Genomic DNA, 10,435 nt, shown 5'->3' on the forward strand with positions numbered 1-10,435 from the left:
AGAATTTCTATTAATTTAATATTAAATCTGTGACATTTATTTTGGAACGGAGGGAATACACTCAAAGCAGAACAAATTCATGAAAAACAAGCGAAATAAAAACGTGTTTCACCAAAATTACCTTTAAGTTAATAAAAACAATCATCACGCTTGTCATCCGCCATGTGGAGGACATACAGTTGATTCGATTGATGTGAATTTTCAGATAACCTCTTTAGTTTGCAGAAAGTTAGGGGCCATGCTGGGACAAGCATTTATTTATTTAAACAGCTGATACAATATTACAAAAAACAACGCACGATCATTTTGCTAGTAGTAGTTAGGCAAAGAGCAAGTTTTCCCCAAGAAAGCAAGGAGAATCACTAGTTTCTAAATGCTGGTTGACAAATGAAGTACACTCATCAGTGGTCACTGCAGCTTCTAACATACATATGGCATTTGCTGTTTAAGTCGTTAATTTTTCCCCATATTTCTCGTTGAGTCAACTCAGCCAAATGCTAGACCTCTTAAAAAGAGGTGGAAGCAGATGCTTCCTGTGTAGCATAGAAATCAATGTAATGAGAATGGTAATTAACTAGCTTCAACAACATTGTACTTCCTTCGTTCCTAAATATAAGTCTTTCTAGAGGTTTCACTAATGGACTACATACGGATGTATATAGACATACTTTAGAGTATAGATTCACTCATTTTACTTCGTATGTAGACATCTAGTGAAATATCTTAAAAGACTTATATTTAGGTACGGAGGAAGTAAATAAGAATCAAACTAGTCTGAAGAACATCATAAACAAAGACACATTTAAAAATCAATTGGGGGGAAAAAGCAGGGCCGAAGCGGCAAACATTCACAACTTGATGCCACATGCCCTCAACACAGCTTGAGCTTAGTTTAGTTTAACCCAGGTATTGACTACATCTGAGACAAGAGCTAGGCTAGGCAACCAACTCTGATGTTAAAAAAGCGCAGGAAATCTGAGGACGACTCACTGTTTATTTTTCATGACAAAAGATGCTTCCCAACTGAACAGCCGCAACCGGCAACGACCAGGAACTACTTCGAAGGTGACAAAATAACCGCTTCAATATAACATCCTTATATTAGAGATAATAAAAATGGCATCTGAATAAAAATGAGTCATCTTAACCAAACTACCTTCGTCTCATCATTCACACGATTTCTTCCCAGTCTTCCACTTCGACGTCAGGCTGCAGCTTGCTCACAGATTGCCCGGCGCTTGGTTCTGCGCTGGATTCTGTTTTTTTAGAAAAGAAGGATGACCCTCGGTCTCTGCATCTGAAAGATGCATGCGGCCATATTATTAATTAATCTCGAGGACCTTACAAAGCAGTACAACAATATGCCTAAATCCGTCATCTTGGCAACATCTGACGTTGCTCCTATCCATATGATGAAGGGGTGTAAGCTGGATCAAATAATCAGACCTCTCACCTAAGCCTAACATCTAAAGCCGGAGACCCTGACCGAGCCACATACCGGGTTTGGGGCACAAACCGGTCCGACGCACTCACATGTGTCGTCGCCGCCATCTTTCACTGGTTCATCTTCAGATCAAATTGAGGTACCATCCTTGGCAGGTGCCTCCGCCATCGACGCCACCATGACACCAAACGACGACCTTCACCTACCCGAGTCCATCTCCAAGCAACAGACGGAGATCCAAGCTAGGATAGGGCCGCACCACCGCCGTCGCCCACCACCCACAAGCGCCACCCAGTCCCAAGGTTCCCAAAGCGGCGCCTTCAACAAGGGAACGGCGCCGTGAGCTCCGCCGCCGCCCAACAAAGTAAAGGCTTTCGTCCGGGAGACCTAGGGGAAGGGGAAGTGAGGGGATCAGTCCATACCGACGCCTCAAAGGAGGGGAATGGCGCCATCAAGCGTCGACGACGCAGCCGGCCATGGCCGACCAGGGATTTCGCCCGAACTAGATCCCCGCCACCAGCAGCGCCTCCTGTACAAAACCGGCTATCCAAGGAAGCACGGCCCGACCAGGCTGGCCCGCACGCCGAACAGGGGAGGAGGGGAGGCGCCAGATCGCGCGCACTGGCCACCGCAAAAGCCGTCGCCGGACGCCAACGACCACCGAATCCCGCCGCCCGCGCGGCCGAGACGCCATATCCACCGCCCACACGGCTGCTAGCCTGCCGTGCCTCGCCAATGGAGCCGTCGTTCCAGATCCGGGGCTCCCCACGCAGAGGCAGGGCAGCCTAGGCCCCGCCGCCACCATCCTTAGCGCCCCGGGCTTGCCCGGCGGCTGCCTCAGGCGGCGGCGAGGAAGGGAGGGGGAGGGGGAGGCGGCTAGGGTTGGGAGGATATAAAAATGGGAAGAATTTCACTTTCCGGCCTCTGCACCAACTAGGGATGCATACAACCATATTAGTATGAATACCAAGATAAACATGGTCTTCAGAATTTTTTAAATGAGTATCAAGATATTTCTTGATGAATAGTTCCACCACACATCAAACTTGATCCTCAATAAATGAAGGAAAACCCCTGTGCACCACTGAGCCAAGGCTCTCATCCTAAAACTGGGAAGAATTTCACTTCCCAGCCCCTGCACCAACTAGGGATGCATACAACCATTTTAGTATGAGTACCAAGATAAACATGGTCCTCAGAATTTTTTAAATGAGTATCAAGATTTTTTTTGATGAGTGGTTTCACCACACGTCAAACTTGATCCTCAATAAATGGAAGAAAACTCCCTGTGCATCACCTGTCAATTCTAGGAATTGAACTCGGGTCGTTGGGCTGTACAACCGCATGTCCAACCACTGAGCCAAGGTCGCTGGATCCTGTGCCAACGCGAGGAGCGGAAGTGCTGGATCCCGTGTCAGTGCGAAGAGGAGGCTTACGTTTGTCGGTTGTCCCAGAAACTGGTTGCAGCATCAGACTCCAGAGCATTCCACCGGTTTGAGCCCGTGACCTGAACAGCAGGTTTCCACACTGATCCTGGGGCATTACCAAGCACACTTGTCCCTGGGGCACGACCAAGCACTGTCATCAATGCAGGCGGGTTCGGCTTCAGCTCAGAGGGAGAGTCCTTCTTGCATGGACTGGCACTGCTCATTCCTCCATCTCTCGGTGCTCCAACCCACACATTGCTCGACAAGGAAGCCTGGGTGATGCTGCTTGGGCAAAACATTGCAGCACCCTGGTAAGCATACCCATAATCAAGCCGCCTCAGCACCGTTGCAGCTCTAGCTGAATCACTGAAGACTGCAACAGCATTCTTGTCATTCAGCCAAACCAATTCACACTCCCCACCGAACCTTAAAACTAGAGAGTTAACATCAGCATCCCTTGGCAGGTCCATCATTGCAACGACGAGCCTCGGATCCATGTCCACCATCGGATCAAAGTAAGGATGGGACGCCAAGACAGGGACACCAGGCTTGGAGCCCAGAACACGAGCAGGAACCTTAGACTTGGGTGTCACATGGACGGTAATAAAACGCTTTGGCTCCCAACCAACTGACTGGACAGAAAGCTTCCACCTATTTGCAATAAGCCTGATAGCATCTCTCTTATCATTCAACATGGGACAGAAGACATGGAACTTAATGTTGCTTGAAGAATTCCCCCTTGTCTTCCCAAGGACAAGGAACTTGCACCTCTCCTCTATGGCCAGCACCCACTTTGGCTCACGCCTGAAATGATCAGAAAGCAAATCCGACGCATTTGATCACCAAAATGCAATGCGTCCAGATTGGGTGGGGTAATGTCGAAAGCTTCAGCAAGGACTCGTTTCCGCTCCACTCTTGCACACTCCTCGTCACAACAGAGTTTCCTCTGCCCAAGAGATACCCTCTTCCCATTAGATTATCACTGGTTGGAGAGGCATTGGCAGCTGCTGCATGACAGAGATATCGAACGTACTATCACCATTGTAAGCTCCACCAGCGCTGCAGGGCACAGCTGTACTGATACGGCCACAAGAACAGGTAATAGTCGCACGATGTTCACATCTCACGTCTGGGCAAGGCGATGATGGGTGGCATGGGGGGTTGCAAGTGTGCTTGCATTCCCTCCTTGGGACACCACATAATTGTCCACATGAAACTTTACCCCCAGAGCTTGAACTAGCTTCTCCATTTGCAGGCAGTGGATCACAAGGGGGAGGATGGCAAGGCCTGGCACAAGCATGCAGTCCACATTGACGGTTCTTTCCACAGGGTTGGTTGCATCTGATATCCTTTGAACCACAAGGGATGTTCCTTAACATCACATGTCCCCCAACGCATTCTCTCGTTACTGGCACAACACAAGGTGGGCAGTCCCCGAAATGGCATTGGTGCGAAGCTGGATGCCCGCAAGGCTGAGGGACAATGCACTGGTGTGGGCATGATGGAGTTGGTGTGCCGCAAGGCTGCGGTGGCGGAATAGATGACCTGCCACACGCACAAGTGAGCTCACTGAATATGATCTCACGGCAAGGGTCGCAGTGACCGCTGTGGCAGAGATGCTGGCATCCATGCTGTCCACACCGGAGCTTCTTGCCACATGGTATCTGGCAGAAATGGGGATCCATGCTGTCACCTTGATGCTGAGCAAATGGCTTCGACAGTGGGCAACAGCACTCATTGCATCTGTGCCTCCCGCAATTCTTCTTGCGGCCACAAGGCTTGTTGCAACGGAACTCTTCCTTCGAGACCTTGTAGCACTCCACCATCTGGCCTGATGAGCCGCAGCGGCACCTCTGCTCGACACGCACCAAGCACGGTGGACATTCTCCTTCGTGGCAAGTGCCCTTGCACCTATGCACTCCACACGGCAATCTCTTTTCGCATACCTTGTCACAGGTGGCGATTGGGTCCAAGCAGCTAGCCCTCTTCTCCTCCAGCATTGTCTTGCCACAATGGCACGTGGTGACCTTCCCTGGCATAAGCTCGCACTCCCCGCACAGCCCTGGGTGGCAAACATCCCGGCAGGCATGATTGCCACATGCCAGATTGTGGCCGCAAACCTCACTGCAAGAGAACACCCCATCCTTGTCCGACAGCTTCCCTTTCAGCACCATCTCGCCGCACAACAATGTCTCCGTTTTCTGGCCACAGAAGCACTATGCCTATGATTAAACCTGAAAAGTTACGAAAATAACATCATGTAACTTGATGGTACAAACAGCGATACAATTTATCAATTTTCCATTTTCTCCGCAGTGTATGATGAAATTGCATAAAGCTCTACACTTCCAAAAGTTGTAGGGGTAATCTCAAAATATATAGCAGAATGGAGGTGGGTTGCCATGCCAAATGACTAGTTCATCAGTGAATAGCTATGATAGGTTTCAGTCTTACCAACTATGAACATCAAGATTGAACATCTTAAAGATAGTTGGGGTGGATGTAAGATTGCAACAGAAACAACAGTAGTAGAATGTAGTAAACAAGTAAGGGAACATATAATTTTTTTTCCATTGTTATAAATATCAGCCGATTAACTGCAGTTAACTGCTATTCCACCCCCCTCCGATACGAGAAAGGCCCATTCGGCCCATTAACTGGGAGGCCCAGTTAATCGGTCTGACAAGCCGATTTATCGGTTATCAGGCCAAATTATCGGCTGGGCCGGTTAACTGGGCATCATATTTTGTCCCAAAATTACTCTCCTATGCCAGTAATGTACAAGTAGTCCTGTTGCTGTGCTGCTCTCCTTTGATGTTAGATAGTGATGTACAATTAGTGGTGCTGTGTTGTTGTTGCTGCTCTTCTATGTAGATCTAGACATCATCAGAACATCAAGATAACACTCTTCTTTGTTGCTAACTTGCCATGTAGCCTAGGATTGCATATTTAGACATTCAATACAATGCATGTTGCTATGTAGCCTCGACTATATAGATATGGCTCTAGTTAACCTACCAATAAATGGGTTACCGATATATTCAGTTAAATGGCCAATTCGCCGATTAATCCCTTATCAGCCCCTGACCGATATGGTACCAGTTACCGATATCCTGAACAGTAATTTTTTCTTCTCACACATATGTCTGCATCTGCCATCTTGACAAAAAATGTTTCCAGGTAATATCCCAGCTATGCGGTTGGATAATATATTTGGAGTGGATCATAGTTATTAATTGACATGAATTAATCGATGAACAGTTACCAATCTGTACCAGCAAAATGTTACTAGTAATATGATCGTGCATACACATACGACAACAACAACAACCAAGCCTTTCAGTCCCAAACAAGTTGGGGTAGGCTATGCATACACATACGAGATTATATAAAATCATAGTACAGGTGATCAATGCTACATAGTGTCACCTGCAGAGTAATTTGTGATCTTGATACATCCCCCTTCTATAGAGGGGGGGTTCCCATATGTCCCATCAGGGCAGCGACAGTAAAATATTCCAGGCGTATTTTGGCAAATTCCATGGCATGAGTGGGCTTCCTTATGAACACATTCATCAATATCTAGTGAAATCACAAAACAGAACAAAAGATGAGCAAACCATATGCTAGAAAGGAAGTCAAAATATTGCTCATCAGCGGGACTGTATTTAATATTTTCGAAACTGTAGAACCAACTAACACCAGTAAAACCTCCAAATCTACAACAGACGTACATAACTACTGAGTTTAAATTGTACTCGCCCTAATTTACATTTTAACTTCTATGACAAGGGAATAAAGCTAAATTTATTTAACTTGTACCTTGGCATCCCTCCAGGATGTAAGGGTTTCCACGATAACCGGGAGAGCAGCGGCACTGATAGCCATTGTAGACATAGCTTGTGTAGTTTTGACAAAAGCTGTTGCTGCTGCGGCATCCAGGAGCAACAGACTTTTGCTTTTGGCATGAAGAATTGATGATCACCCAGTCTAGCAAGGCAGGAAGTGCCACGCCGCGAGGTTCAGACATGAGTTTGGAGATGTTATAGGACCCCTCCTCGGCTGTATATACTGACGATTTAGCATCGGAGCTCGAGTCATTGGAAGGCTGGAGCTGGATGTGGTAGGAAGTGTAGCCTTTGGGGATGCCTCCATCACAGCAGCCAAGGCCCGAGCATTCGCCATGCAGAAGTAGATACCGGATAAGCTGAGGCTGTGAGTCTGAGTTCCCCAAGGATGGGCAGTAAGTGGCGCAGGCATTGATGGTGGAGTTGTCCTCTCCCATGAGGATAACTTGGATGTTGTTGCACGACAACACGAGGAATTTATTCCTATCCGGTGTGACGAAGAATGGTCCTCCCTCTCTGAGGCCACCCCATGTGTGGTACCTGCTTGTGTTGGGCCTGGATGCACCGTCAATATCATGACTCATTGGCATGATATTGGTGCTGTTAATGCGCACCGTGCCGTTGGGGATGGAGATCTCGAGCACTTCGACAGTGCCATCGCCAAGGAACAGTTTGGGAGGGCGGTACGAGTAGTCACAGGTGAGGTTAAAGCCGTCATGGTAGCAATCAGGCTCGATGCCAAATGGGTAGGGGATGCTGATGTTACCACAACTTGTACTGCATCCTGCTGCTGTCGCCACTGCACTTAGTAGCTGCAGCAGCACCGTGGCAACCACAGCCGGGAAGGGCATTTGCCTACTTGCTGCTCTCTCCATGTTGCTAGCTAAATCTCCACAAGCAAATGCAGTTCTCTCCCCATCTCCAAATGAAGCACTGCATCACTTTATATCTCAACTGGCAATCGCTGCAAAGAACTCTTTAATCATTCAGCACTGCACAGGGCTTTACTGGCACTGACCAATTTTGTATTCCAATCCACCTAACGACCCAATAAAATAATAGCAAAGATAATATTAAGAGAGATCTTGTGCATCCCGCTGGCACTCACAGCCAAAAGTAGGGCAGGGTTCCCATGTGTGGCCGCTTGGGGTTTGGTCTCTCCGTCCCATAATATAAGAGCATTTTTAACACTACATTAGTATAAAAAATGCTTTTATACTATGGGACGGAGGGAGTAGCTATTAAACTATTAGATTTTGTTTTAGACGCGTGATGAGGAAGACGGTCATCTTTTGGCAATATTACAAGAAAATTCCCACAAATCAGGAGTGTACCCATTTATCTCTCCATTCCTAAATATAAGTCTTTTAAGCGATTTCATTAAGGGTCTACATACGAAGCAAAATGATTGAATCTATACTCTAAAGTATGTCTATATACATTAAAATCTCTACAAAGACTTATATTTAGGAACGGAGGGAGTAGTTTATACTTTAAAGTACCAATTCCTCGCTACGAGTTTGCTTTGGATATAGACAAATGTCCTCTCACAGCATGTGATGCTTAATCTATTCATCAACTAGAACAGAACATGTGATGCTTAAGCTATTCATCAACTAGAACAGTCGTGTGTGTCACTATCTCAAGAAATGATACTATTACTATCAGCTACATCACACTCATCGATGTGTAAACAAGCCGCAATTAGGGGCAAAAATAACGGAACTTGATGCGAGCAGAGAATTCATAGATGCTGGTGAACGAAATTACCTTAGCATGGAGGTGGATGTTTACTTGAGCTTGTCTGGCCTAGTAGCTTACAAAATGGTGGATGGCAGAGGCCAGATCCGCATCTGCCCTTCCACGGCGAGCTGCCTGTGGCAGGCCTAGCTCCTCCGCCGATCCGACCATGGCCTGCGCCGAGCGCGACCAACCTCCGCCAGATGGGACCGCGAGGAGCGTTGGTCCCATCCATCCCGGGATCGCCTCCTCCGGCGCCTCGGCCCTCGTCTAACAATCGATCCCTTCCCCTCCATTGCGGCCGCTACCGTTGCACACGACGGGGGGCACATTCCGCAGCCGCCGGCCTTCTGCCTTTTTGACGAATTCCCACAGAAAGGCACCGGGCGCTACGACGTAGGTGCCGCCGGCCTGCCCTCTCCGCCGGCCGGCTCGCCCGGCAGAGCTAGGCACCGCCGCGTCCGCACAAGCCAGGAAGAGGCCGGAATTTTCCTTCCTTCGCCGTTCCGCGGGGAGCCCGCGAGGCCTTGGGAAGCCATGAGTTCTGGCCAGCGTCGCCGTCCTCCTCCCGTTAGTTCTCTCCGCCGAGCGCCGATTTGGGGCCGACGCCGCGCGAGATGGTTCTTCGACGTGATGTCCTCACGTGCAGCGCGCGTGTGTATGCGCGACGATGCTAGGCTGATGACGGCGCATCCACGATAGCGCCATCCCGTTGCGTAAAGTACTGGGGCGCCCCAGCTTAGGCCGGTCCTGCATCGTCCGATTAGAGTTGTCGTAATCATTGGATCTGTTATGTTCGTCTGATAAAAAATAAACAATCCCAAAGCGCGCATGCATAGGAGAAGTCAACGGCGAGATCTGAGGCGGCCGCAGCTAGCCAACCTCCGTCAATGGTGGACTCCGCGCTTACCGTTGCCGTCGCTCACAGCATCGCATGTCTACGACCCTTGCAGCTTGCAGCAGACCCGGCGAGCGGCAACGGCCACCGGCGAGCTATGATCGCGCGCAGCCCCGGCGAGCGGCAACGGCCATCGGCCCCGGCGAACGGCGCCCATCCCCGGCGAGGATGCCATTAACCCAGTCCCGCGCCCACAGCCACCTCTTTTCCTAGCTCCGGCGGACGAGCTGCATAACTGCGACGGCGAGACACACCCACGATACAGGATGCTGGAAATAACATCGATTTTTGCCGCATGCTTCAACCGGCATCACAATTTGCTACAATCGGCATCGCTATTTTCTGCAACTAGTGTTGCATTTTGCTACATCGCACATGGCTTTGCGATTTTTGCTACAACCGGCAATGAAAAAAGCTACATCCGGTGATATGATTTGCTGCAACGGCCACGGCGAAGTTTTTGCTAGCAACGGTGGCATTGTGATTTTGTTGCAACCTTGTCGGTCCTTCGTTGTAGCTTTTTTCATCAACGGTTGTAACATTTTATGTCAACGGTTGCAACATTCTGTCATAACAATGACCGCTTGCAGCTTTTTATATGTCTGGTTGCAGCTTTATTCATCAACGGTTGTAGCATTTTACGTCAACGGTTGCAGCATCCCGCCATGACAATGACCGCTTGCAGCTTTTTATATGCCCGGATGAAGCTTTTTCATCTGGGTTTGAAGCTTTTTTTGACAGCGGTTGTAGCATGAGCGCAAAAAATGGTTTCCATCGCCGTCCAGCAGCAGCCCCATGTCCACAAGCGCCTCCGCTTGCAGCACTAACTCGAGGGCCTCCCCCGGCGATGCGACCCCACCGGCGAAACCATGAGAAGCTTGGCTGGGGGACGAGATGCTCGTAGAAGCACGGGGGAGAAGAAAGTTTCTCACCGCATCAAGTCGACGTCCTCAACGACGACGACCGGTGGTCGCCCTCAACAGATGAGAGAAGGTGGGGGAGGGGGAGGAGAAGGTCGCTCGGGGAGAGAAGGGTGCTCGCGTGTGGCCAGAAACGCGCGCGAGGGGATAAGGCTGTG

General features: G+C 49.1%; 1 pseudogene; it reads right to left on the bottom strand.

The window, feature by feature from the left end:
* Window positions 1–784: 784 nt before the first annotated feature.
* Window positions 785–7,570, bottom strand: LOC123408558 (annotated as a pseudogene).
* Window positions 7,571–10,435: the final 2,865 nt, after the last annotated feature.

Source organism: Hordeum vulgare, chromosome 7H, assembly GCF_904849725.1.
Source record: "Hordeum vulgare subsp. vulgare chromosome 7H, MorexV3_pseudomolecules_assembly, whole genome shotgun sequence".
In the NCBI taxonomy this organism is placed as follows: Eukaryota; Viridiplantae; Streptophyta; class Magnoliopsida; order Poales; family Poaceae; genus Hordeum; species Hordeum vulgare.